The following is a 27,381-nucleotide window of genomic DNA, read 5'->3' on the forward strand; positions in this document are numbered from 1 at the left end:
CTATGAGGCAGCCTGCCTCCAACTCTAAATGTGTGACCAGGGAGAAGTTTATATAACATTTCAAAGCCTCATTCTCCACGTTCTTCAGATGGCACTAACAGTAACCTCTATCCCAGGTTTGTGTGAAGTTTACATGCAATAAAACTCTTAGGGGCTTGTCACAGTACCTGACATAGGACAAGCACTCCGTAACTGTTATTAATATTTTCCACCTTTCCAACATGTCCCCTTGTTAGTCAGGATGCATATTATTGCCCCTTTTTGCAGGTGATGGAAGTGAGGCTCAAGGAGGTGGAATGGTTTGCTCAAGGTCACAAAGCCAGGAAATGGCAGGGTTGGCACTCTGCACTGGGCTTCTGACCCTAAGTCAGTAACAATCCATGATAAGAATCCTAAGGTAATTTATTTCACAGGATCCTGTGTTCTTGGTTGGCTCTTGGTCGGCTCTGCTAGAGCAGAAGACTGGATGACATCTTGCTAAAAAAAAAAAAAAAAGCCTAGTACCCAGCTTCAGGCTAATCTGGTTTCAAACCCTCTTTGCAGCTGTGTGACTGTGGTATGGTACACTTAGCCTCTCTAGTCTTCAGCTTCTCATATTTAACTTGGCAGTACAATTACTGCCTTCCTCTTTGGGGTCAACACGAGCAGGAAATGAGGATGGGGTAAAAAGGACTAGCACCGTGCCAAAGTCACAGCAAGGCCTCAGAGAATGCCATCACTCCCTCCCCTGTCCCCATCCGTACATCTGTTATTGCCTCCCCTGGGGCTCCTGGCACCAGCTTCGTTCCCAGCCAGAGGGACCAGAGTGACTGACGGAAACTGACATTCTGGCTGACAGAGCAGCTCCATCTCCATCAGCCTGCCCCCATCTCAGGCCTCTTCCTCAGCAGCATCCTTCCACCTGGTCACCGGCCGCTAATGAGGCCATGAGAGGGTGGAAGAGCCAGCCCGACGCCCCAGGTCCTGCCTTTCTCTTTTTCTCCCTCTGCCTTCCTCCCAACTCTGACTCCTCTCTCCTTCCCCTCATCCCCCTTGAAATTTTCAAGGAAGCACCCTAAGGCCCCTGATGATGATTCAAAAATTATTAACATCAAAGAGGAACAAGATGATTTAATTCTACAAATTCAGGGGATTCTCATTCTAATCAAGGGATGCAGAGAATACAAAGTAGAATAGGACATTGTCGTGCACTTGGGGAGCTCCAGAGAAAAACGATGCATCAACAGAATTGTACAAAACAAGAGGATGTCCCATAACAAGAATTATAACACCTGTCATTTATTTATGAGGCTGTTTGTATGTGCTCCTGTTGAAGGCCACAGCTCAGGTTCAGAGGGTTTGTGAGTATTGCCCCAGGTCACACAGCCAGCAAGGGACAGAACTGAAATTCCAACTCAAGTCTGTCTGGTCTCAAAACGCGGGCTCCTGCTGCTGCAAACTTATCTCTGGATGTCCAAAACACAAAAGAGTTAGTGTGCAATGTGGAAAGTGAAGCAGAATGCAGGTAACAGTGCATGACTTTGCCTGGGGAGGGGGCAGGAAACAGTTCACAGAGCATCCTCGTGAACTGGGAATGGTGGAACAATGGTGACTGTATATGGATCTCTCTATACCTGTGTCTCGGAGAAGGCAGTGGCACCCCACTCCAGTGCTCTTGCCTGGAAAATCCCGTGGACGGAGGAGCCTGATGGGCTGCAGTCCATGGGGTCGCTAAGAGTCAGACACGACTGAGCGACTTCACTTTCACTTTCCACTTTCCTGCATTGGAGAAGGAAATGGCAACCCACTCCAGTGTTCTTGCCTGGAGAATCCCAGGGACGGCGGAGCCTGGTGGGCTGCCATCTCTGGGGTCGCACAGAGTCGGACACGACTGAAGCGACTCAGCAGCAGCAGCAGCAGCATCCCCGTGTCTGTGTTTCTCCTCTTCTATCTCTGCATGTCTGTATCTACCGTCTGGTCTCCCAACTCCTAAGCTCCCTGAACAAAAATGTCACCTCCCTCTGCACTGTGTATGGTGACTATAACTGAATGCACATAGCTGGGGCTGGGAGTTGACTGGTTAATCACAAAAGTCCATTAAAGCAGGAAAATCATTTAGATAATATATGCGGCCTGTCTTAGTCCAATCAGGTTGATATGACCACATACCCTAAATAGGATAGCTTACAAACAAAAGGAATTTCTCACAGTTGTGGATGCTGGGAAGTCCAAGATCAAGGTGTCAGCACAGCTGTGTTCTCGCGAAGGCTCCCTGCCTGGATGCAGCACCTTCTGGCTGTGTCCTCACGTGGTAGAAGGGGCTTCGAGCTCTCTGGGGTCTCTGTTATGAGAACACTAATCCCATTCATAAGGACTCCGCCCTCATGACCCCCACCTTCTAATAATATCACACTGGGCACTAGAATTTCAACATACAAATTTAGTGGGTGGAGGGGGGTACTCAAATACTCAGACCCATACTACTGCTAAACATCTTATTCTAACTTAAAACATGTAAAATGTACATGTATCAAAACAATATTTAGATGGAAGCCTCTGAGGCTTTGAAGAATAGCCCTGTTGACAGAATTCTGCCTCTCTTTTCTCCATAAACTGTAGCCATAATATGTCTAACATTTACACCTCAGGCTCCCTCAAAATGAAACTAGAAAAAGCAACCTGAGTGCAGAATCTTTCTGAATTTCTATGCTTATTTCCCTAATATTTTACAGCTATCTCACCCACACATAATTTGACAAAAAAGAAATTTTTGCAACTGACCTTTATGGAGTGTTTCCAAAAGCATTCCACTTAGTTCTCAAAGAAATAGGACTTTCTTCCCTATATTTCACTCGTATTGAACTCCTTCTTGTAATTACATTCTTTAGTTGAACATAACATGAACTGATAAAATACAAATGCAAAAAAGACAATGTGGCTGTTTCTGTGAAAGCTAGGTTAAATACTTAGGAAACACTCCATAAAAATGAGTTATTTCAAGGTAAAAAATACAAATGGCTCCTGCTACACTGCAGCTCACCTGGCAGAGCATAAAGACTTGTGTCAACTCAACTGGAGAATAAGCGACTGGCCTTGGTTTTTGCCTGCCACCATCTTCTGGGATTAGAGTAGAGTCGTTTATTGAGGGAGATAGTTAGTGAAAGCCAGATAGGGACTACTTTATACTTCTGACCCCCTCCCCATGGTGCCCATGTTGGGCGGGGATCTGTCCATGCTCTGGCCTGATCCTTCTGTCACTTTTTCTCCCAAAAGGGAGGAAAGAACCAGCAGGACCCTACAACTCTGAACACCCTATGAATAGGGTCCATGTGCCAGGAAAAGGCAGCTCCCTGTCACAGCCATCTCTCCTCTTGCTTTGGGGGCTCTCAGCTCTTGTCTCCTGCCTCACATAGGCGATAGGAAGTCATCAGGGCGTATCATGTGAGATGCTGGAGTGACAAGTGGATCTGGTAGAAGATGAGGCTGGAAAGGAGGAAGTAGGCAGGCGTCTGTCTGTGAAGGTCCTGGCTACCAGGCTAAAGCATTTGGACTTTATCCTCCAGGCAACAAGGAGTGATTGAACACGAATCTGTGCTCAAGAAAGTCGCTTGAACAGTTGACATAGAGAGGAAGAATGGGAGGAGAATGGAAGCAGGGACCACTGAGTAGGCTGCTGCAGCCACCTGGGCAAGAGATGAAGAGGTTTAAACTAACATGGGAGCAAGGTGGGGATGGGGAGGGGGGCCCACACCAGACCTAACAATGGATTAGACACAGGAATGAAAAGTCTCTGGTCATGTCCAGGTTTCTGTCTTGATCAAGTGTCCCCACCCTGCCCCCAGTAAGATGGGGAAGGCGGGGTTGGGGGCAGGTTTAGGGTATGGAAGATGAAGGCCTTTGTGTTGGCCATTTAATACGCTTGAGAGGCAGCCAGGAGATTTCCAGAGATGCTCAGACCTACTGAGGAGATGCCTCTCAGAAGCAGAGCTGTTCTAGATGCTTAAATCAAGTGAAAGCCACTCGGCCTTGAGGATATTTGATTGCTCTTGCTTGATTCAATAATTGGCAGCAGAACAGGTACAGTGGAAAAAAACACGGTTTTGAGAACATCCAGATCTGGGTAGAAATTCCTATCTCTGCTAATATGCATTCCATGGGGCTTTCAATATACGATTTCATGTCTCCAAGCCTCTGTTTCTTCATCTATCAAGTGGAAATAAAAATACATCTTCATGGACTTTGAGCTGTGCCGTGTTGTGCTTAGTCGCTTCAGTCGTGTCTGACTCTTTGCGACCCCATGGACTGTAGCCCGCCAGGCTCCTCTGTCCATGGGGATTCTCCAGGCAAGAATGCTGGAGTGGGTTGCCATGCCCTCCTCCAGGGGATCTTCCCCATCCAGGGATTAAATCCAGGTTTCCCACATTGCAGGCAGATTCTTTTCTTTATGGACTATAATGAGAATCAAATGAGATTGCGAATGTAAAGTTCCAAACTAGTACCGAGCACATAATAGTTGTTCAATAAATGGTGCTAACTAGTCATTAGTAGTTTGTAATCTAGAAAATGTCATCTATTCCTTTATTAATCTTACAGAAATCCGAGAGTTGTAATTCTAGACTGATGGGTCTAGCAACTCCAAGGGATTTAAGATATTTATTCCTCTCGGTTCAACAAGATTTTTCTGGGGCTCCCCTGGATGCTAAAAATCTAGGATGTGCTTCCAGAGTTTTCCATGTTTCTCCCCACTGCACACACATCCAAGCAGACAATCACCATCGCCAAGGGGGGTTCCCCCCGATTGTGTAAGAGCTCTCAAGGGCTGAGTTAAACAGACATTGCATGCTGGGCACTGGGCACATAGAGAATAATTATGCCAAGCCTGCACCCTGGGGGCTTAGAGCCCAATGCTGGGTATCAGTGAGTCTTGAATGAGCTTTTTCTCCAGGAGCCAGTGTCCACCCCCGCCTCAGGCTCCTTGCCCATGCATAAGGCTGCCAGCCCATCTGTGTCCTTGAGAACATGCTGGGCTCCTGACCCAGGCAGCAGCTGGTCCACTACCTGCTACCCCCGACCCGGCACGGGTCCAACTCAGAGGCAGTGAGGACAGAGAAATAGAATCTGAGTGCCGGGAAGGAATGTGGAACTCATCCAGGCCATAGAGTGTGCATCTCACTGACCCTGGAGCCAGAAAAAGTCTTGATTCTCAGCAAACTCGGCCCTCTACCAGCTCTGCAGGTGGAGGCAGGCACTTTTCACTCTAAGCTTGTTTCCTTATCTGGAAAAGAGACATACTACATGTCTACTTCATAGGGTTACTATAAGGGTCGTGTGAGAGATACACTATTCAAACTATTTTGATTAGAAATGACCAACATTCATTGAATGCAACTCAAGGGGGAAAAAATGAGGAGGCATTTACTGGTTCAAGGTGTAACTGTGAAGAGTCAAGAGTACATCTAACTTCAAAAGCCAGGCCGTCAAGTGACATCATCAGAAATCTCTCTCTGTTGCTGCCTCTTTCTTCTGCTGTTCTCCAAAATTGCTTTATTTTCAAATAAATGTTCCCTTGAAGCAGCCCTAGACTTATATTCTACCAACAGAGAGTGTTTCTTTAGATTGGAAAGATTGGAAAGGGCTTTGCTTGGCACACTTTAGGCTAAATGTCTACTCCTCAAGCAATCACTATAACCAGGGAAGTACCATATTCCTGTTGGCCAAGCTTAAGCAGCGGCCGTGTTTGAAACCCTGGATTCCAGGCGGGCTCAATCCCACCCAGTTCCAACAAGGACTGATAGTGGAGAAAAAAGTATCCAAAGGAAAGTAAGGAGGCTATTATAGATAAGATAATTGTACTGGACATGTCAAAATATAGACATCCATAAGCATGCATAGGGTTTGTTAATTTTCAACAAACGGTTAATTTTCATCATCGAAATCATTATTGTTACTACCACTGCCATCATTAACATCATTACCATCACTTTCACCCTCACAGGCACGTGGTAAGTCATACTTGTGTGCTCCTGTGAGCCACTGCCCCCTGTGTAGCCCCTTCTACAACTATTCAAGAAGAAGGCTCTTTGCACTCAGAGTTTCTGAGAGCCCGAGGCTTCCCCTGCTTGCCTGCCCCCTGAAACTGTCCAGCCCCTGTCCTCATCTTTCTCCAGGTTCTGAGGCAGATCTGCTCCAGAGCTGGTGAGCTCTTGCCCAGCATCAGGTACCAGCTTTTACTGTCATCATATCCTCATAGTTGAGGCCCACTGACCACCATTCTACAGACCCAGTTCTGTTCCAATTCTGGACAAATCAGGAAGTTTGAAAGAAACCCAGCTGCACTCTCTAAAGCATATCACACAATACCACGCTTATCCCTCCAACTTCGGGATCTCTTTCCTTCACTGGAATTTATCCTTGGCCCAATATCCTCAGTCCCTAACTGACTATCTGCATTGGGTGAGTACATCAACAAACCTTTGGTTGCAAATAACAGGAAACCTCATTCAAATGGACTTTTAAAAATAAAAGGAATTTATCGGCTGATGGACATTAAAAATTTTAGAAGTATTTCAGGCTTCAGGCAAAGCTAGATCCAGTAGCTCAGTGACATTACCAAAGATCTGGTTTCTATCATCTACAGCGTTGCCTTCATCCCAAAGCTGTTACCCTTGTATTCCCAAGATAGATTCAAGTAGCTCCCTAGGCTATATGTTTCTACTTTTATGACCAACAGGGAAGAACAGCTCTTTGTCACAGAATTCTTAGGATAATTCTAGCACATTAATTCTGATTGGTCCAGCTTAGGACCAAAGCCCATGCTTGGTTGTTGCAAGAGACCCATGGTGGGGTCAGTCCCAAGCAAAGCACATATCTGGAAATTTTGTATCCTATTAACATTGAGGAAGGGGGAAGGTTGCTGGCCAGCAGTCAAATGATGTCCATTACTGGATATTTTAAAGAGTTGTGCTCAAATTGCACCTGGAGGTGAGCCCAGGCTTTGCCTATATTCTCAGAGACATCCTGCCTTCTCTTTTCACTTTACACTCTCTTTTGGAGTTGGGAGCCAATTAGTTGAGATTCTTTATCTTCAGTCTGAATAAAAAACATTTTGAGTTTCTTTTTATTCCTCTTGCTATTTCTCTGTAAGTTTGAAATCATTTCCAAATAAAACTTTAAAAATATCTATAGTGAATTATCCATGTTTTGCCCCCATAGGTTAAGGTCATATAATCTTGATATCTGCTTTATCTTTGCTGAGCGAATAATAGAAAAGGGGGAAGTACTCAGCAAAGTTGTTCAGAATATTGGGAGCACTGGAAAGAAACTTCTAAGCTTTGGTTGGCTGGCTGTGCATAAAGGAACAACAACAACAACAAAAAATCAAAGCCTTCCAAACAAAGATTAAGATATGGAACCTCAAAAATAAACACCTTCTTTATCAGGGCCACATCTCCTGCCTCAGTTACCCCACTGCTTAATACGGGATTGATGAAAAGGGGCTGGCTTGTTTCGCCCCTTTCCCAGTGAAAGTGTTTGTAGCAGATATGCTGTGCTTGCCTCATCACTTAGGTTGAAGGAGGAGGCCTATAACTGACCTGTTTAGTTCCCCAGCTCTTCGATTAAGAGGAGTGACACTCTGGCCACCGTACCCAGATCCTGCAGCTGAGAAGCGTCACCGACAACCGAACCTGATTCAGATGGTGTGATTCTAGACCTTGAGCTTGCACCTGACCACAGAACAGATGAGATTTGGGGAAAGTACTAGTAGAAGTGAATATATTTTGCATATGGGAAAAACAAATGATTTCTGATTAGGGAGTAGGTCATGGTGGTTTTCAGACATGACTCCACAATTCTTTGACATCCCTTCCATCAAGAGCTTGGGTCTATGTCTATTCTTGGATCAAAGCCAAACTTAGCAATTGGTTGACCAACAGAGTATGGAAAGATGGACACTATTTGATTTTTAAAGCTAGATTAGACAAGGCGTGCAGCTTCTGGAATCCAGACATGAGGAAGGCTGACCAGCTGTGACAAGGTCAGGTGGAGAGCTATCGGGGCACTGCTGCTGCTGCTGCTAAGTTGCTTCAGTTGTGTCCGACTCCTAGCAACCCCATGGACTGCAGCCCACCAGCTTCCTCTGTCCATGGGATTTTCCAGGCAAGAATACTGGAGTGGGGTGCCATTGCCTTCTCCAATCCTCAATCCCAGCTTACCATCAGCACCAACTTGCCAGCCATGTGAGTCAGCAACCTCAGGGCTGAAGTCATCAGCCCCAGCCAAGTATCCCCAGATGATGCTACGTGGAGCCGAGACCAGCCTTCCCCACAAACCCTGCCCAAACTCTGGATTAGTGACCTAAATAGATGATTGTTTCTTATCAAACCACTAACTTTTGAAGTGGCTTATTATGTAGCAAAGTAACTGAAACGTCATGCAAATGGATGCAAAGGCACTTCAAAGGAGCATAATTTTGATATCAAAGTATTATGAGACACCCTTGGGAATTTTTTTTTAATCCATGAATATTTGTTCAAAAATGAGCCTCTTGATAAATTTACTACAAAAGTCAAGTGAAAAATAAAGAAGGTTGTAATGAGCTGTCCAATTTTACTGAAAAAAAAAAAAAACACCCTTAAATTCAACACCTGATTCAATTCTTATTTGTCCTTAAAACCAACATATCGTTTTCATTATGACCTCTGTTTTGTTAAATATAGGCTATCATTCATTTTATTTCATTTTTAAACCCTTGACCAAGTCCAAATCAAATCTATTAGCCTGCATTTACTACTAAGTGGTAGCCCCTACCTGAAGTGGTTCATGTTAAGTGGAGTATTTTTCTTGTCCCCAATTAATCTTGAGAAATCAAGATCCTCTTCAATGACCTTGACCACCATGTTATTGCTGTGTTCCTTGGCTACCAGACTTGCCCCATCAAAGGAGGATGTTCCCCGATCTTTCAGGATATCCTCCCGCTGCCAGCCTGCCCATCCTTCAGTATATGCCCCAGGCCTTCCGCGCATGCACTGAGAGGGGCATCAGGGACAGCTGTCTCTTTCCACAACCCCACCACGCCCTGCCACAGCTCATCTCCCGCCTCCCATCCTGCTTTTCCGTGTGTCTCTGCCTCATTGGCTCTTTGTCTTTCTTTCCCCTCTTCTCTGTGCAGTCCTCAGTTTTCCTCTTCATTCCAGATGTCTGCTCAGACGATACCAGCCTCTTCCAGGAAATAACCCAGACCAGTTCCAGCCAGTCCCCAACACCAGTTCACAACAATTACATTCTGTTGGATTGGCCCCATTTATCACCAAGGGAAAGAGGTAGCAGTTAACCATGCGTTCACTGAGATTGACAAGCTACACTGCCTTGGGGCAGGAGGTCTGTGAATGGGACTTCACATCAGGAAATTCCAAATCCAGTCTTTTTTCATCAAACTTTGGGACTCAGAACCAACTATATAGTGGTTAGAATTCTTTATGTTGAAAGTATCAGAACATCCAACTTAAACTGGTTTAAACAATAAAACAAGGTTGTTGCCTCACATGAATGAAAAGGGCAGATGTTGGCTTAGTTTCAGGTAAGGCTTGGTTCAGGCTCTCAAATGATGCCACCAAGAATCCAATTTCATTCCATCTTTCCTCTCTGCCTACTACAACAATATCTTCATTTTAAAGCTAGCTAATCCCTTGTCAGAGGACATCTGTCAGTATCTCCAAAGATTACTGAAGTTCACTTGCCAACAACTCTATATAAGTCCCAGAAATGAGTCTTTATCATTACATTAATTCAGTTCCATCAGAGTGACCGTAATCCTTCCCCAACATTCTTCCTGTCCCTGGTCCCCAGTACACACATGTGTGCGTGCACACACACACACACACACACACAGAAGCATAAAAGGATGCAAAGGAAAAAAATAAACACTTGTCTCATCTCTCAGATAGTCCTGGAGATATCAGTATGTGCTTTTTCAGCTTCTTAAAATATATGTTGTTGTTGCTGTTGTTTAGTCACTAAGTCATGTTCAACTCTTTGGGACCCTATGGACTGCAGCACACCAGGCTTCGCTGTCCTTCACCATCACCCAGAGTTAGCTCAAACTCATGTCCATTGAGTTGGTGATGCCATCCAACCATCTCATCCTCTGTCATCCCCTTCTCCTCCCACCTTCAATCTTTCCCAGCATCAGGGGCTTTTCCAGTGAGTTGGCTCTTTGCATCAGGTGGCCAAAGTATTGGAGTTTTGGCTTCAGCATGAGTCCTTCCAATGAATATTCAGGGTTAATTTCCTTTAGGATTGACTGATTTGATCTCCTTGCAGTCCAAGGGACTCCTAAGGGTCTTCTCCAGCACCACAACTCCAAAGCTTCAATTCTTGGCACTTAGCCTTCTTTATGGTTCAAGTCTCACATCTATACATGACTGGAAAAACCATAGCTTTGACTATATGGACCTGTGTTGGCAAAGTGATATCTTTGCTTTTTAATGTGCTGTCTAGGTTTGTCATAGCTTTCCTTTCAAGGAGCAAACGTCTTTTAATTTCATGGCTACAGTCACCATCTGCAGATTATGTATATATATGTATATTTATATATACACATATACATTTGTACACAATAAAAATGTTATACCTACTTCATACTTTACAAAATGTTTACTATATACACTCATTTTGAACTTTTCCCCATGTTAATATTCTTTTACAATATAATTTCTAATAGTACCATCTAATTCTGTCCCTGGATCAGTACATCTTTGCAAGCTTCCTAACCACCAGTGTTTTTGTTTAGAATTTTGAGCTAATGCTTCAGTTTGCTATTGTCAAAAACCTTTATAAAATTATTGTTAATTTTATGAGCTGTGATAATGGCATTATGGTTACTCGTAAAAAAGGAAGAAAAAGTTCTTATTGGTAAGAGGCACAAACTAAGTCAAACAGTAAGATTCTAGGACTTGCTTTAAAATACTCCAGGAAAAATAAAAGTGAGGGGGACAGGAGATGGAGGTTGCTGAACAAGAGAAAAAGTGGTGAGTCTTACTGGCCCTGGTTGGCTGACTTTGATTATGTCACTGGCTGATCCTCATGTCATTTCCATGACGACGGAGATGAAAGATACTGATGAGATATGAGATGAGAGATGAAAGCTACTCTTATGAAGGGGAAAAGAGATGTTGGATGACTAGAAATTGACTCAAGACCACAAGTCCTACATACTTCCTGAATGGAGGTTGTGTTAACCGCCCCCAAGGTGGTGATAACAATTTAAGTCTCACACCTTTTCACATTTTACCACGTTCCTTTCCACCCACTACGTTCTTGGAGCCTCACACTTCCTCTGAAAGGTAAATACTAGTAACCCAGTTGTCCAGATGAGCAAACTGACATTCAAGCCAAGAATACATGACAGGTCAGCAGTGGAGATGGACTTGAACTCCTAAATTCTATTTTTTTTCCATGAAAGTGCCACTGACTTCTTACAAGATAAGTTTCTAGAAAACCAAATTCAAACCTGCCCCTAAATGGCAAAACCTGGTCCAGGCCTAAGTTCTTGGTCCCTGCCCTCCCCTCAGTACACAAATATATGCAGTATGACAGCCAGTTTTATGTCTATGATTCTGAAAACCCTGCATTCCACCATCTGTGAGTCTAGGGGATGATTTGTCCTGCCTTAAGGCCCCCTGACAGTGCTGTTTCCCATTGGGCAGATTCACTGCCAGTATCCAAACCAACTCCCCTGGACTCCAGTCCTTTCTTCTGCTCTTGCCTTTATTCATTCAGTGTTTATCGAGTATCTACCTAGACCCAAAGTCCTCACCATAGCAATCAAGCTCCCCCACTTCTATTTCTCTGACTCCCCTTCTAACCACTTCCCCTTTGCTCACCCCAGTCAGGCCAACTGAATCTCTAGCTGGATTCTTCAGATGTGCCAAGCACACTCCCACCCCAGGGCCTTTGCAGTCCCTGTTCAATGCCCACGTGGCTTGTTCCCTTGCTTTCTTCAAGCCGTTGCTTAAATAGCACCTTATTAGTGAGAACTTCTCTGACCCACCAGAAAAAATACTAAAATCCCCAGCACTTCCTAGCTCCATCTCTGCTCAATAATTTCCCATTGCAATGTTCACAGCAAATGTCTTACTCATATATATGTTTATTGTGTATCTCCCTTCCCATGAGAAGGTGAGCACTTCAAAGTCAGGGATTGTTTTGTTCATGGATGAATTTTAAGTATCTGAAACTATTCTTGACACATAGTAGATGTTCAGTAAATATTTGTTGAAATAATGAATTCTATCAATATAGCCTCCTAATCATACTCTTTAGGGTTCTCTAGACATAGGTGATACCAGCCTCGTGTCTTCTGACATCAGAAGATACAGATGAGACTCTCCAGGGAAATCTCCTTGGAGCCCTTCTTGCTCTTAAGGTGTTCCTCTTTCATCCCCATCACAGAGGGAGGGTAGGGTGGTACCCAGAAAGACACTAACTCCAAAGGTACCTTCTCTCTTTCTCTCTTTTAACTTCAATCTTTTTATGCCCTTAAGTTTGGCCAAACTTGCTTCCAATGCTTTGGCCACCAGATGTGAAGGGCCTGATGCTGGGAAAGATTGAAGATAATAGAAGAAGGGGACAATAGAGGATGAGATGGTTGTATGGTATCACTGACTCAATGGACATGAGTTTGAGCAAGCGCTGGGAGATGGTGAAGGACAGGGAAGCCTGGCATGCTGCAGTCCATGGGGTCGCAAAGAGCCGGACACGACTGAGCATCCGAACAACAATGATGATGACAAGCTTGCTTCAGAATCAATTAGTATGTCTTTCATGGGTGGACTGGCACCTCACATTGCCTAGGGTGCTTGGCACCTATATTTTACTTCTGGCTTTTGTGGCGTCAACTGACACTTAGCTAGAAACAGGCCATCTCAACACATCTCAACATGTCAACACCCTGAGATTCAACATATCATCGAATTTTCACAAGGACCCTGCAACACAGATGTATTTATCTCTATTTTGTGGATAGGGAAACTGAAGCTCAGAGAGTCTACCCTCTCTGGTCTCTGAACCCGAATAAATGCTCATGAAGTACTTGTCTCTCATTTGCCCTAAAGAGCTATGGGTAACACTGTCTTCAGGTCCTGGATGCCACCCCCAACCAGTGAGTCCAGGTCTGTCTGCTGTTTTCTCTGTAGGACTCTGCCTCCCACCATGTCACTAGAACATTCTCTACCCGCCCCACCCCCGCCCCCAACCAGGCAGTGCCAGAGGAGTTGCTGACCCCGATCAGCTGGACTGTTGTCCATTGCTGCAATAAGCAGCTTGGTGGGGAGATAAATGGATGTGATTATTAGCTCAAATGAGGCTTAGGGATTATCTCTGGATTTTCTCTATCCCTATGGCAGACACAATGGAGAGGGGAGGGGCTGTGATTTCAGGAGCCAGGGGAGGGCACTAAGTACCTTGAATTGTACCAGCTTGAGGGTGAAGGGGGTTTGGGTTTGGATCCAAGCTCCGTGACTTTGAATAAGTCAGTTCGCCTCTCTAGCCTATTCCCTTTCTCTGTACGGGCAAGTGGAAACATATTCAGAATGTTCTTCTCCACCAGAAGAAGATGACTCTCAAAGTTCTGTTTTGCAGGATTTTACATACAACTCTAAAGTTCTACATTAATTACTTCTAATCATCTTATCTCCTATTGCAACTCCTCAGCAAATCTTGAAAGAGCAAGCTGGGTTACTATTCAAGACAGCAATAATAATAGCAACCAACATTTACTGAACTCTTTTTATATACAAGCACTTTACAGGCATATTACCATTTAATCCCCTAGATAATCTTAAAAAATAGATTCTATTTTATTCTCACTTTAGGTATGAGGAAATTTGGTTTCATGTGGTTTTTTCAATGTCACAAATTTCTTAAGGGATAAGACCAAGTCTAGAACCCAAGTTCTATTCCCCTAAACCAAATTTAAATCCTCTGCTAAATGCCTCATTTTCATGTGCCACAAATTCTGTGGAATTGTTCTGACATGGGCTTGAACTGGCTTCATTGTGAAATCTGTGTGCAATCTGATTAAACTATTTTTATGAGGACTGACTGCACTATGAGCCTCTCTGAGTCCCTATTTCCTCATCTGTAAACTGAGGGTGAGAACACTTTCCTTCAAATGGCTGTTTGGGGTTGAATGAGATAAGTGCTCAAAAAATAACAATGTTTCTCCTTTTCCTCTCAAAAATTAGAATTCCCCTTAAAAATTAGGAGAATTCCCCTCATAAATTGATTTGATGAAATAATGACAGCTGGGATTTTAAGAATATCAATAAAAATAGGCAAATAAGTCAAGCATGAAATTGATAATGTTGGAAATTTTCATGTCACACAACACTACAACTTTTGAGATGCTGTGTACTGCACTAACTCAAGAGTTGGATGAAATGGAAAACAGAGTGGAGAAGCTGTCACTGTCACCGAGTCAAAAAACATTCCTTGAGCCACCTTTTCCAGCACCGTGAGCTCAGAGATAAAAGCAATTGACTTGCTCTCATGGAGATTATGTTCTGGTAAGAGAAACAGAAAACAAATGTTTCAAAGGGCAATCAGCGTTATTGAAAGCAAAACAAGGTAATCCTATGGAATGTCACTTGGGATGAGAAGGGGCTGTTTGGAGAACATAGGCAGCTAAAACTTCCCAGAGAAGACATTTGTAAAAATGTCTGCGTGTCGAGGAATACTCAACAATGGAAAGAGCTGAGGTCCTGAGCTGTGAATGAGACGTATATATTCAAGGAGTGAAAAGAAACTGCTCACCTGGTGTGGAGTGAGCAAGAGGGAAAGTGGTGGAATAAAAGGACTAACAGGGACCGGACCACGTGAAATCGTTAAGGGTATGATAGGAAGTTTGCATTTTATTCTGGATTCAACAGGAAAGATTTATCAGAGATGTAAGACGCTAATGACTTGACCTGTTTCACACTTTTAAAAGCCACATTGGACCCAAACAAATATGAACACTTGATTTATGACAAAAATAGCATATAGAACAGTGCAAGAGAAAATGGTCTTTCAATTAATGGTGCTGTGTCAATGGCGTAGCCATACAGTCAGAAAAATTGATCTTAACCCCTACTTCATACCATGACTAAAATCAGTTCTCTGCGGGTTGTAAATCTAAATATAAAAGATAAAGCAATAAAGATTCTAAAAGATAACAAGAAGAATGTTTTTGTCATCTTGCATGGACAAAAATTTCTTAAACAGAACACAAAAAGCACTAACTATAAAGGAAAATTTGATAAAAATAAAGCTAGCAACTTTTGTTGCTCAAAAGATACCATCAAGAGAGGAAAAAGGCAAGTCACAGGCTGGGAGAAGATATTTACAATATATATAACCTGAAAGGATTCTGACCCAGAATACGTAAAGAATTCCCATAAATCAATAAGGAAATGACAGATAACACAATAGAAAAGCTGATAAAAGAAATGAACAACCATTTCACAAAAGAAATTTTCTAAATAATCATTAAACATGTACTTGATCAGCCATTCAAATTGAAACCACTACATATTCACTGCATACATAAAATGGTCGAAAGTGAAAATAGGTTGACAATGCAGAGTGTTGTCAAGGATGTGGAGCAAGCAGAACTCTCAAACATAGCTTTTAAGAGTGTAAATTGGTATCCCCATTTTGGAGAACTTTTTGGAAATAACTACTAAAGTTGAATATATACACACACCTCACACATTTATTTCATTCATGGGAATATTAAAAAAACCCTTACATATATATATCAAAAGATCTACACAAAATTTGAAAACAACTGAAAAATCCATCAACAAATTGAGATATCGTCATATACTTGCTGTTATTCAGTCCCTAACTCATTTACAACTCTTTGTGACCCCCATAAACTGCAGCACGCCAGGCTTCCCTGTCCTTCACCATCTCCCAGAGTTTGCTCAAACTCATGTCCATTGAGTCGGTGATGCCATCCAACCATCTCATCCTCTGATGTCCCCTTCTCCTCCTGACTTCAATCTTTCCCAACATCAGGGTCTTTTCCAATGAATCAGCTCTTTGCATCAGCTGGTCAAAGTACTGGAGTTCCAGCTTCAGCATTAGTCCTTCAAAAGAATATTTAGGGTTGATTTCCTTTAGGATTGACTGGTTTGATCTCTTGGCTGTCCAAGGGACTCTCAAGAGTCTTCTCCAGCACCACATTTTGAAAGCATCAATTCTTCAGCACTCAGCCTTCTTTATGGTCCAACTCTCATGTCCGTACATGCCTACTGAAAAAATCATAACTCTGACTATCTGGACATTTAACAGAAAAGTGATGCCTCTGTTTTTTAATATGCTGTCTAGGTTTGTCACAGCTTTTCTTCCAAGGAGGAAGAGTCTTTTAATTTTATGGTGGTGTCATCATCCACAGTGATTTTGGAGCCCAAGAAAATAAAGTCTGTCACTGTTTCCACTTTTTCCACATCTATTTGGCATGAAGTGATGGGACCAGACGCCGTGATCTAAGTTTTTTTGAATGCTGAGTTTTAAGTCAACTTTTTTACTCTCCCTTTTCACTCTTATCAAGAGGCTTTTTAGTTCCTATTTGCTTTCTACCGTTGGGATGGTGTCATCTGCATATCTGAGGTTATTACTATTTCTCCCTGCAATCTTGGTTCTGGCTTGTACTTCAACCAGCTTGGCATTTCACATATGTACTCTACCTAGAAGTTAAATAAGAAGGGAGACAATATACAGCCTTGACTTACTTCTTTCTCAATTTGGAACAAGTCTGTTGTTCCATGTTTGATCCTAACTGTTTCTTCTTGACCTGAATACAGGTATCTCAGGAGCAGGTAAGGTGGCCTGGTATTGCCATCTCTTGAAGAATTTTTCCACAGTTTGTTGTGTTCCACACAGTCAAAGGTTTTAGAATAGTCAGTGAAGCAGAAGTTTTTCTGGAATTCCCTTGCTTTTTCTATGATCCAACAGATGTTGGCAATTTGATCTCTGATTCCTCTGCCTTTTCTAAATCCAGCTTGTACATCTAGAAATTCTCAGTTCACATGCTGTTGAAGCGCAGCTTGAGAATTACCTTGCTAGCATGTGAAATGAGTGCAATTGTTTGGTAGTTTGAACATTCTTCGGCATTGCACTTTGGGATTGGAATGAAAACTGACCTTTTCCAGTCCTGTGGCCACTGCTGACTTTTCCAAGTTTGCTGGCATATTGAGTGCAGCACTTTCACAGCATCATCTCTTAGAATTTGAAATATCTCAACTGGAATTCCATCCCTCCACTAGCTTTGTTCTTAGTAATGCTTCCTAAGGCCCACTTGACTTCACAATTCCAGGATGTCTGGCTCTAGTTGAGTAACCACACACACCATTGTGGTTATCCAGATCATTAAGACCTTTTTTGCACAGTTCGTCTGTGTATTCTTGCCACCTCCTCTTAATCTCTTCTGCTTCTGTTAAGTCCTTGCCACTTCTGTCCTTTATCAAGCCCATCTTTGCATGAAATGTTCCCTTGGTATCTCTGATTTTCTGTAAGAGATTTCTAGTCCTTCCCATTCTATTGTCTCACTCTATTTCTTTGCATCTTTCGCTTAAGAAGGCTTTCTTTTCTCTCCTTGCTATTCTTTGGAACTCTTCATTCAGATGGGTATATCTTTCCCACTGTGTAGTGGGATGTTGCTGACAAAAGCAACAATGTCAAACATGGTATTGAGCAAAAGATGCCAAACACAAAACACGTTGGTATATGATTTTAAAAGTCAGCAACACTCATCTATAGTGTCAGAAGTCAGACATGCAGCTACCTTTGAGGCAGAGTAAGCGAGTAATAACTGAGATCCCATGAAAGGGACTGTACTGTCTGGGTGCTGGTTGTACAGTTGTGATCACTCTGTGGTGATTAACTGAACAACTGTTTTCACAATTTTTGTTCTTTTTTGTATGGGATAAGCATTTTAAAAATCACATTTGGGAGAATGAGTGGAACCAGAGAGATCAGTTTAAAAGCTCTTGCAATAGTCCATGAAGAAGATGATGATGGTGTGGACAAGATGGGATGTGGTGAATAGGGAAAGAGGTAAACTTATACATGAACTATTTTGGTGGGAAAGCTTGAATGATCTGCTGATGGACTGGATGCTGAGGAGAAGGAAGAATTTAATAGTGGCCCAAGCAGCTGAGCAGATGTGGAACTGCTGGCCCAGATGAGGAAGACCAGGAAAGGAAACAGCACCATTTCGTTGTCTTCGTATATTACCTCACTTATTCCCCCACCAACCTGCCTGAGTGGCTACTTTTATCCCCATTTTCCAGAAGAGGAAACTGGGGCTCTCAGAGATTAAATTATTTTCCAGGCTTACACAGGCAGTCTGGGAGGAAACAAAATAGGAAATTTTGTATCTGGGAGACAGTCAGGTATATTGTTGGAAACAGTAGACTCAAGTCAAATAGCCAAAGTTTGAGGTCTGCCTCTGTCAAGCAAATCTCATGACTTCTTTTTTTCTTCATCTGAGTCATACATACCTCACAGGGTTAATATATGTCAAGGGCTATAAAGTGAAAAAAAAGTGAAAGTGTTAGTTGCTCAGTCACGTGACTCTCTATGATCCCATGGACTGCAACCTGGCAGGCTCCTCTGTCCATGGGATTCTCCAGGCAAGACCAAACCAGGGATCAAACCCTGGTATCCCACATTGCAGACAGATTCTTTACCATCTGAGCCACCAGAGAAGCCCCGAGTGCTATAAAGGAGCCTAATATAAGTCAGTCATCTGTAGGTTAGCTATTATCAGGGTCCATGTGGACTTCCCAGAGGGGTGGAGAAACAGAAGGTAGATTTTAGTTCTTGAGCCAAGACTGAGTTTCATTAGCATGGTGATTGCCCTTTAAAACACTGAAGCAAACAATGGCATGGAATGTTATTGCCACATAATAGAGACCATTGGGACAAAATTCAGGAGCCAAAAAACATAAAGAGCATACAACAGAGGAAATCCTGGCTTGACTGGGTGTTGGCCACCCAGGTGCCATTTTTATTTTTGGTATGTTGGAGAGGAAAATTGTTGCAATTATTCAGCAACCATTTTGGATAACTAAATTCCAACCTCTTGAAGGTGCTTGGAGGTAGGCGGCCATAGGTTTTTCCTTTCCAGAGTCAGTAGTTCAAAGAATTATACACTCTTGGATTAAGTGATGCTTCTCATCACTTCTCTCTTACTTGAATTATTGCAGCAGCCTCTAAACTAGATTTCTCCAATTTTTCCCTCTTCAACAGATACTTACTGAGCTCCTATGTTGTATCAGCTTCTCTGCTAGGTACTAGGAACAATAAGAAAAGCCCCATAAGGGGCCCTCATGGAGCTTCAGGTCCACATCACTCTAGAGCAGTATTTCTGTTCATATTATAGAAAGCACTTTGCAAATTATAAAGGACTTATCCAATGTTGTTCTTGCGAGATGATCAAGGTGATGATGGCAGTTATTAAAGAAGCGCTCTTGCCTTTCAATGACTCTCTGCTGCCTGTAGGATAAAGGCATACAGTCAAGTCCAAACTGCATTCCAGACTCCTTTCTCATCTCTCATCCCTTCCATCAGCCTTAGTCTCCATTCACACCAAACCAAGTCCCTTCATTTCCATACTTCAAGGATCTTGTACATTCCATTCCCTCTAACTGATATACTTTACCTTTTTTCTGCCTAGAAATTCTTAATCCTTCAAGACCAAATCTCAACCTCCCCTCCCCATGGATAGCTTTCATCCCTTCTTCCTCTCCTTCTGCCACACTCTCTACAGGAGTGCTTCTCAAAGGGGTTAAGATACAATAGAATGACCTAAAGATCATCTTCAAATTCTAGGCCATCCCTGCTCACCAGACATTCAGATTCAGTAGGTCTGGGGTGCATAATGGTTAAGAATTCAGGCTTTGAGTCAAACAAACAAGTTAAGTCCCAGCGGAGCTGTTTACCAGCCTCACAACCTTAGCCAAGTTAGTCAACCTCCCTAATGTTCTATTGCATGCTAAGTCGCTCAGTCGTGTCCCATTATTGCAACCCCATGGACTGTAGCTCGCCAGGCTTCTCTGTCCATTGGATTCTCCAGGCAAGAAATACTGGAGTGGGTTGCCATGCCCTCTTCCAGGGGACCTTCCTGGCCCAAAGGTTCTATTAGCTCTGAAAAAATGAGGATAAAAATAGGTAAGAATGATAAATGGAGACAACATGTGTAAGACACTTAGTATAGTACCTGACACCTGGGAAGGACTGGACAAATTGAAATTGTTATTGAAAAGAATTTGTTTATTCTGCAGCTGGAAGCCTATTCATTTCTTTTCCATCTCCAGGTTGAGAACCACTACTGTTATTCACAGAACTGCATTGAAAGTTGTTGAAAGTGTTAGTTGTTCAGTCGTGTCTAACTCTTTGAGACCCCATGGACTGCAGCCCACCTGGCTCCTCCATCCGTGGGCTTTTCCAGGCAAGAGGACTGGAGTGGGTTGTCTTTTCCTTCTCCAGGGTCCATGTCTTAGTTCTAGATCCCCAGCACACAGCATAGTGCCAGGAATGGCATCACCACTTACAAGCTGTGTGATCTCGGTTAAGTGAGTCTTGCTCTTTTGGCCTCAGCTATTTTTTATGTTGGGGAGAACAATATCTACCAGATCAGGTTGCTATGAATATCAAATGGGATTGTGGGTGTGAAAGTGCTTTCTATGGAATGGAAAAGGGAGCCAGCATGGTGAAAAGAGACTGTGATTCGGGCCTGTCATCTCACAGCCACATATCTGTGGCCCTCCACTTCCTCTTCTTCCCCATCCCACGGAATGTCAGTGTGATCTTCTTTCCTTAATATTCTCGGTTAATTTACACCTAGTAAAAGATTGCATAATGACCTGCACAATAGCTAAAATCTTCCCAGGGAGAAACAGACTACAGATGCATTGGTATGAGGTAAGTGCCCCTCGGATTGCTAATCACTAAAAATACTGCATGGAGTAAGACATTCATGATACTTGCCCTAGTCTCAATTCCAGTTGAAGGAAAGCCAGTGATCAGCAAGAAAACCTACAAATAAAATAATGTCAGAATAATAATTACTAAGAAAAATGAAGCAGACAATGTCAAAGAATAATTCGAAAGCAAACATTAGTGTGGCCAGAAAGGGCCTCTTTAGGAGCAGACATTTGAGCTGAAACTCAAAAGACAAGAAGGACTCAGATCAAGGTTACAAGGGTCCAAAATAGAGAAAAAAGAAAAAAAGAATTGTTTTTTTTTTTTAAGTTTTAAAAAGCAGCTTGGTGGGACTGGATCCTTCAGTCACGCTGCTGCTGCTGCTGCATCACTTCAGTCGTGTCCGACTCTGTGCGACCCCATAGACAGCAGCCCACCAGGCTCCCCTGTCCCTGGGATTCTCCAGGCAAGAACTCTGGAGTGGGTTGCCATTTCCTTCTCCAATGCATGCAAGTGAAAAGTGAAAGTGAAGTCACACTGGTCTGGTCCAAACAGGACCTACTGGATATGTGGCTCTTACCTGTGGGTTTGGCTTCCCCCTGGCTGGATAGGAAGATGCACCCTAGGTCTAAATTTTACTCATGGCTTCATATTTTCAGAGCTTCCAGTGAAAGTGAAAGTGAAGTCGTTCAGTCGTGTCCGACTCGTAGCGACCCCATGGACTACAGCCCACCAGGCCCTCTGTCCATAGGATTTTCCAGGCAAGAGTACTGGAGTGGGGTGCCATTGCCTTCTCCATTAACAGTGGCAAGGCATATTATATTTACTTGGAGCTGGTAGAGCTTCCAGAGACACCCACTAATCTGCTACACCCTAAAACTCATAGGGCAAGATCTATATTTCACTGGTATGATTATCTGGCTACAATATTTGTTCCCTCTCTGGAAACCACAGATCAGATATTATCCTATGAGTTGATGCTCTGACTAACTTTCAGCCCTTAATGCTGAACAAATACAAATTAGAAAGGTGGTTTTACAAAACAGATTGGCCTTAGATATTCTAACAACTGCACAAGGAGGAACTTGTACCATTATTCATCCCCAACATAGTGCTAATGTTACTCACTTTACTAAACACATGAGCAAGATGATTCAGACTATGGATTCTCCTGAAGCCTCAGTCACCTCACTTTGAGAAATGTTAACTAGCTCCCCATGGTGGAAAACTCTCTTAATCGTAATAATTCTAATTTTTCTGTTTTTGCTGTTTGCCTTACATCTGTAACTGTAAAACAGGGTTTGTTTCTAACCGTCTGAAAGCTTTTAGGTTACAAATGGTTGTCCAAGCTCCTACAAGTGCCACAACTTCCTCCAACTATTACTTGGGGCCCCTGGATCAGAGACCCTCAATATAAGGGTTAGGAGAATATGTTGCCTCAACAATTTAGGGACAGCACCCCATCACAGCAGGAAGTAGTTATGGAATGAAATGACACCCCTTTCCCTTGGCAACATAATTCTCCTAAAAGAAAAGGGGGGAATAAGAGAGTCAATTCCTAGGCAGATTGATAAGAAGTCCGGGGGTCCCCAAGGAGAGAGGGGTCTGGGGTTCTCAAGGAGGAGGAAAGGACAAGCATCTTTTTTTCTCTACATTCCTTAGTCTTAGTAACATAAAACATTTTTTTCTTTAAGCCCGGAAGTTATGATTACACAAGGAACAACTCAGTTTAAACTCTGTACTAAGATTATATAACAACAATGTATCCTTCTTGAGGACAGTTTCTCCTTCCTGAAAACCTTCTGGCTAATCCTGTTATCTTAAAATGTAAATTATGGGAGTGGGTCTAGTAAGATCTTTACAACCTTGAGACATTCTTTTGATTTATTGCAATAACTAATTTAAAAAGTTATACCTGCCTTGCTAACACTAGCGAGGGGGGCACGCTCCGTCCCTCTTCTGATGTCTATGTCAGAAGCTTTCTCTGCCCCTTTTCTTACTTTAATAAAACTCTGCTACACACACACACAGACACACACACACACACACACACACACAAAGAGCAGCTTGGTACAAAGCAGAAGTTGCTGTAGGTGAAATTACTGAGTCAGGGGAGAGTTGATGGTGATGACGCAGGAAGGCTAGGGAGGAATGCTGCCACATGGGACTTTGCAGGCTGTGATTTGATATATATATTTAATATATACATATATGTATATATTCCTTTCCTTTATAAGATTGCTCACTTGAGTATATATTCATATGTTGGATGAATTATATGTTGAAATAGTCAATATATATGGATATATATTCAAATGAGCAATCACATGAAGAAAGGGAAGTTCCTTTGACCTCTGTTTCTCCTGTGTGCATTCATTCAGCATATATAATTCAGCTATTCTATTGTGTTTCAATCACCATGCTAGGAGACAGAGATATAGAGGAAGACAAAATATGAAACCAGTTTTTATGAGCCTGGTAACAGAGGATATAGATACATAAGTAATTACAAAACAGTGTGACAAGAAGTCTAGTAAAGGAATGTAGAGGCTGAGGGAGCTTAGAAAAGAGAGCTGATTGTGCCTTAGAGATTAGGGAAATTTTCATTAAAAATGAAGACACTTTGACTCACAGACAAAGCATAAGTAGTAAGGGGGGAGAACGTTCCAGTCAAAAGGACAGCAGGTGCTAAGGCACTGCAGTGATCCTGTTCAGGAGGTATGCTCATTTGTCCTGACAAGAACACAGCTGGAGAGGAGGCCCTTGGTCTTCCTGGTAAAAGATCTTTAAATTCCACACCAAAGAACTTATATTTTATTACTGGTGCTAGTGTTTAGTTGCTCAGTCGTGTCCCACTCTCTGTGACCCCATGGACTGCAGCCCACCAGGCATCTCTGTCCATGGGGATTCTCCAGAATACTGGAGTGGGTTGCCATGCTCTTCTCCAGGGGATCTTCCCGACCGAGAGATCGAACCCAGGTCTCCCGCATTGCAGGCGGTTTCACCGTCTGAGCCACCAGGGAAGCTTGTGTTTTATTACAGATGCACGATAAATAGGGCAGGTTTAGAAAGCTCTCTCTAGGGAATGGTAGATGATGGACTGGAGTTGGGTACGAAAGGCAGTTGGACCAGTGAGTGGAGTTTGCAGCAGAGCAGGTACAAGATCTGCATTTGGTCGTTGATCCCAGAAATGAAGTGGGGCGGTGGGGGATGTTTCCAAAGCAGGATGCCCTTTGTCCCTTAAGCAACAGGACCCTGTTGTCTCTAAACTTCAGGACAGAAATGACTCTAGGGAGCTCCCCCATGCCTCCCTCTGGGTTACAGACACCTCTGCTGGCGCCCTCTCTCGTCCCCGTCGCCAGCCCCCGCCTCCTTTCTCAGGAAGCTTGGGTCTCCCTGGGAGCGGGTCTGCCCTTGGGGGAGGCCTGTCGACTCGGCGCCCTGCAGCCCGACGGACATTCGGGGCGGATCGAAGAGGGGCTCGGCGCCCCCTGCGTGCACATGTGCTAGCCCGGGCAGGAGGGAGCGCCTCCGCGGAGGAGTCCAGGAAGAGGGGGCAGGGAGAGGCGCTCCAGAACCTCGGTCCCGGGCGCCCTGGTCGGCCGCGGTGGAGCTGCAGCTTCCAACAGGTTCGTAGAACTCGCGCTCGCTCTCCGTTGCGGAGCCGCCACCTCCTCCGCTGGAGCAGGTTCGCGGGAGAGACCCTAGCCATAGGCCCCGCGCTGCTGAGCTCCCTGAGGGCGGCTTCCTCCGCCCTCCTTCCTTCTCCGGGTAGCTCTGCGCTGCCGCCGGCTCTTCCGGGGCGAGGCGGAGGGCGCCACGGGCTCCAACTCGCTTCAGCACCACCTCGGGGGGAGCTCCCGCGCCCCGCCGCGTCCTCTCCCTGGGGTCAGCTCTCGCACGGGCGGACCGCGCCCGCCCGGCCGGCTCCTCTAATGGTTCGGTCTGGGTTCAGTACCACGGTCGCAGAGGACAGTCCTCCGCCCCCGCGGGCTCCGTTCCCCGCGTCAGCACCGTAGCGGCGGACAGCTCTCGCCGGGCGCCAGCTTCCTAGCGAGCCGCGAACAAAGACAGGGGGCTGGCTGGGGCCTCCCGCGTTCCTTGGGAGTGGGTGGTTACCTCCGTGGGGGTCTTTCGACTTCCCCCAGAGCAGTGCCAGAGGCGAGCAGGGGAGGGGGCCTAGTCATATTCGCGCGTTTCTTGGCTTGGGTCTGCAGTTCGCCAAGGCCTGGCGGTGCAATGGCGGGTCCCAGCTGGAAGTCGGAAAGAGGATGGGAGGGGCGACTGCACAGAAAGGTCCCGGGCTACAGTTGGGCAGGTTGGGCCTAGGCTAAGAGGAAGGCGTGCGCCGCCCCCTCTTTCTTCCAAATCCCCACCTCCACGCTAGCTCGGGACCGCGGGCTCCATCGGAGAGCCTAACACAGATGCCCAAGGCTGGCAGCTGCAATCACTGACTCCGACTGTCCCCGGAACATCCCTGGAAAGTGTGAGGCTGAGTTTCCGTGGGGGGAAGGGGGCCGAGAAACCGTGGGGAAGCCTCACGAAGCCGGCGGCTACACGCTCCCCCTCCCTCCTGCCTAGGGTTCCGCCCCCACCTCCAGAGTGAAGCCCGCAAGTAAAGAAGGGGGAAGGAGGGGACCTGGGCAGCAGGTTGTGAAAATGGCTTGACTCTGGGAGGTTGCAAGTGGCCAGAAAAGAGGATGAGAAGCTGGGAGGTTCCCAAACAGGGAGGCCAGTTCGGCGACAGGAGATCAAATGTGGAAGAGGAAACCTTTCCTCTGCTGAAGCAGGGAGGGCCCTGGAATCACGTGATCCTCGCTTACTGAGAGTCTCACTGGGAGATGGAAAGACTGAGCTTAGGGGGCAAAGGTAATTTGCCCAAGGTCACTTAGCAATTTTGTAGCAAAATTGAGCCTAAAATTCATGCTCCCCAAATCCTGGACTTGTTGTGTAAGATTGATCGAGAAGTCTTAAAATACCAGATGTTCAGAGAACGGCCAAGTAGTTTCAGTTGAGTCCAAATCTCAGCTCTGTCACTTACAAGTCTGTGACCTTAGAAATGACCTTCTGAGAAGACAGGTTAATAGTACCCACTTGTAGTGAGGCTTTAATGAAATACCTATATAATGAGATTAGGGCAGTGCCTGGCACATAATAAGTGCTCAAAAAATAATAACTACTATTCCTGATATTATTCCCTCTGTAAACATGTGCTGAAGACTCTTATGTGCCCTGGCTGTGAACTAGGGAGACAGAGAAGTGTCCTGAAAAGGGCACAGACCAGCACAAGAAGCAGAAAAGTAAACAATTGCAATATGATATGATTGTGCTGTAATTAAGGTGAGTATGCGAGGCTGTGAGATCACAGAGGCAGGAGTGATGAACTGTGAGGAAAGGAGGAAAACTACCTTGAACAGATGGAACTGTGAGTAGGGGCCTCATGTGTGAAATCACAGCCACCAGGGTGATGTCACTGTGACACAGGGTCCTCAGGATGGGGAGTAGGAAATGAGAGTGTAGAGAAAGCTGGAGTCAGTCTCCAAAGGCCCTTTTGTGATGAAATATTTCAAACATATTTTTTTAAATAGAAAGAATAGTATAATAAATCCCCCACATACCCATCATCTAGCTTCAACAGTTGGGCAATTTATTTCATCTGTACCCACACCTACTCTCATCACACATACATGTACAAACACACACAAACACAGACTTATTTTGAAGCAAAGCTAAGACATCCTGTCATTTCATACAGAAGGATTCTTAACATCAGCAACAATCTCTGCCATTCAAATGCCATTCCACCTTAGAAGTCACTAACTCAAACCATGACTTTCTCTTCTTAATGTGTTCTGAACATTCCTGTTCCTTAGTAAAAAGTTTTGAGAGAAGCCCACACCATGGTGATAAGCCACATGCTTTAGAGAAACTATTTTAGGAAAAGCAAAAGGTACATCAACTCTTTACAAATTTTACCAAGCCAGAATACTCTCTACTACCTAAACTGTGACCAGGGGCCAGTGACTATTGGCAAAACTGATCAAAAGACAAATAGAGCCCCATAAAGAAGAAAAAAATGAGATTCCCTTTCAAAGTCATCTGAATCATAAGCTCATAAATATAGAAGGTATGAAGTCATGGAAATCATCCAACCCAACAGCCATATTTTACAGATGAAGAAGACAAGGGACACAGATGGGGAGGAATGTATCCAAGTTCCTACAGGGCTGAGACCAGAGCCAAGACCTTTGAACTTAAAATTCAAGAGTTCTCCATTTTGCCCAAAAGATTAGGCCTTAGAGTTTCTCAGCCCCTCCACGTGAGATGCCATTTCCTTCCCCATCTCAAAGAAGCTGGAAGGAAGAGGCAGAAGTAGGGCGAGAAGGGTCCTTTCTGGTTCTCAAGAGGATGACAACGTGTGACAATTGGTCT

General features: G+C 44.2%; 1 protein-coding gene and 1 long non-coding RNA gene across 4 annotated transcripts in view; one reads left to right on the top strand and one right to left on the bottom strand.

Annotated features, from left to right (window-relative positions):
* The window catches only part of LOC147365448 (uncharacterized), a 52,011-nt gene that overhangs the window by 13,281 nt on the left and 11,349 nt on the right, over positions 1–27,381 (bottom strand). The window lies entirely within an intron of this gene.
* CPLX2 (complexin 2) overlaps positions 23,515–27,381 on the top strand; it is a 91,686-nt gene continuing 87,819 nt past the window's right edge. For 2 of the 3 annotated variants that reach the window (XM_086319029.1, XM_086319030.1), the window contains exon 1: positions 23,515–24,578. The gene's annotated coding sequence lies outside the window, so the exon portion shown is untranslated. The remainder of the gene's footprint in view (positions 24,579–27,381) is intronic. The other variant, XM_086319028.1, reaches the window with a different exon arrangement.

The sequence above is a fragment of the Bos grunniens genome, chromosome 10, assembly GCF_055505025.1.
Source record: "Bos grunniens cultivar Pamir isolate PY7600 chromosome 10, Bosgru_T2T1.0, whole genome shotgun sequence".
NCBI classification, from domain to species: Eukaryota; Metazoa; Chordata; class Mammalia; order Artiodactyla; family Bovidae; genus Bos; species Bos grunniens.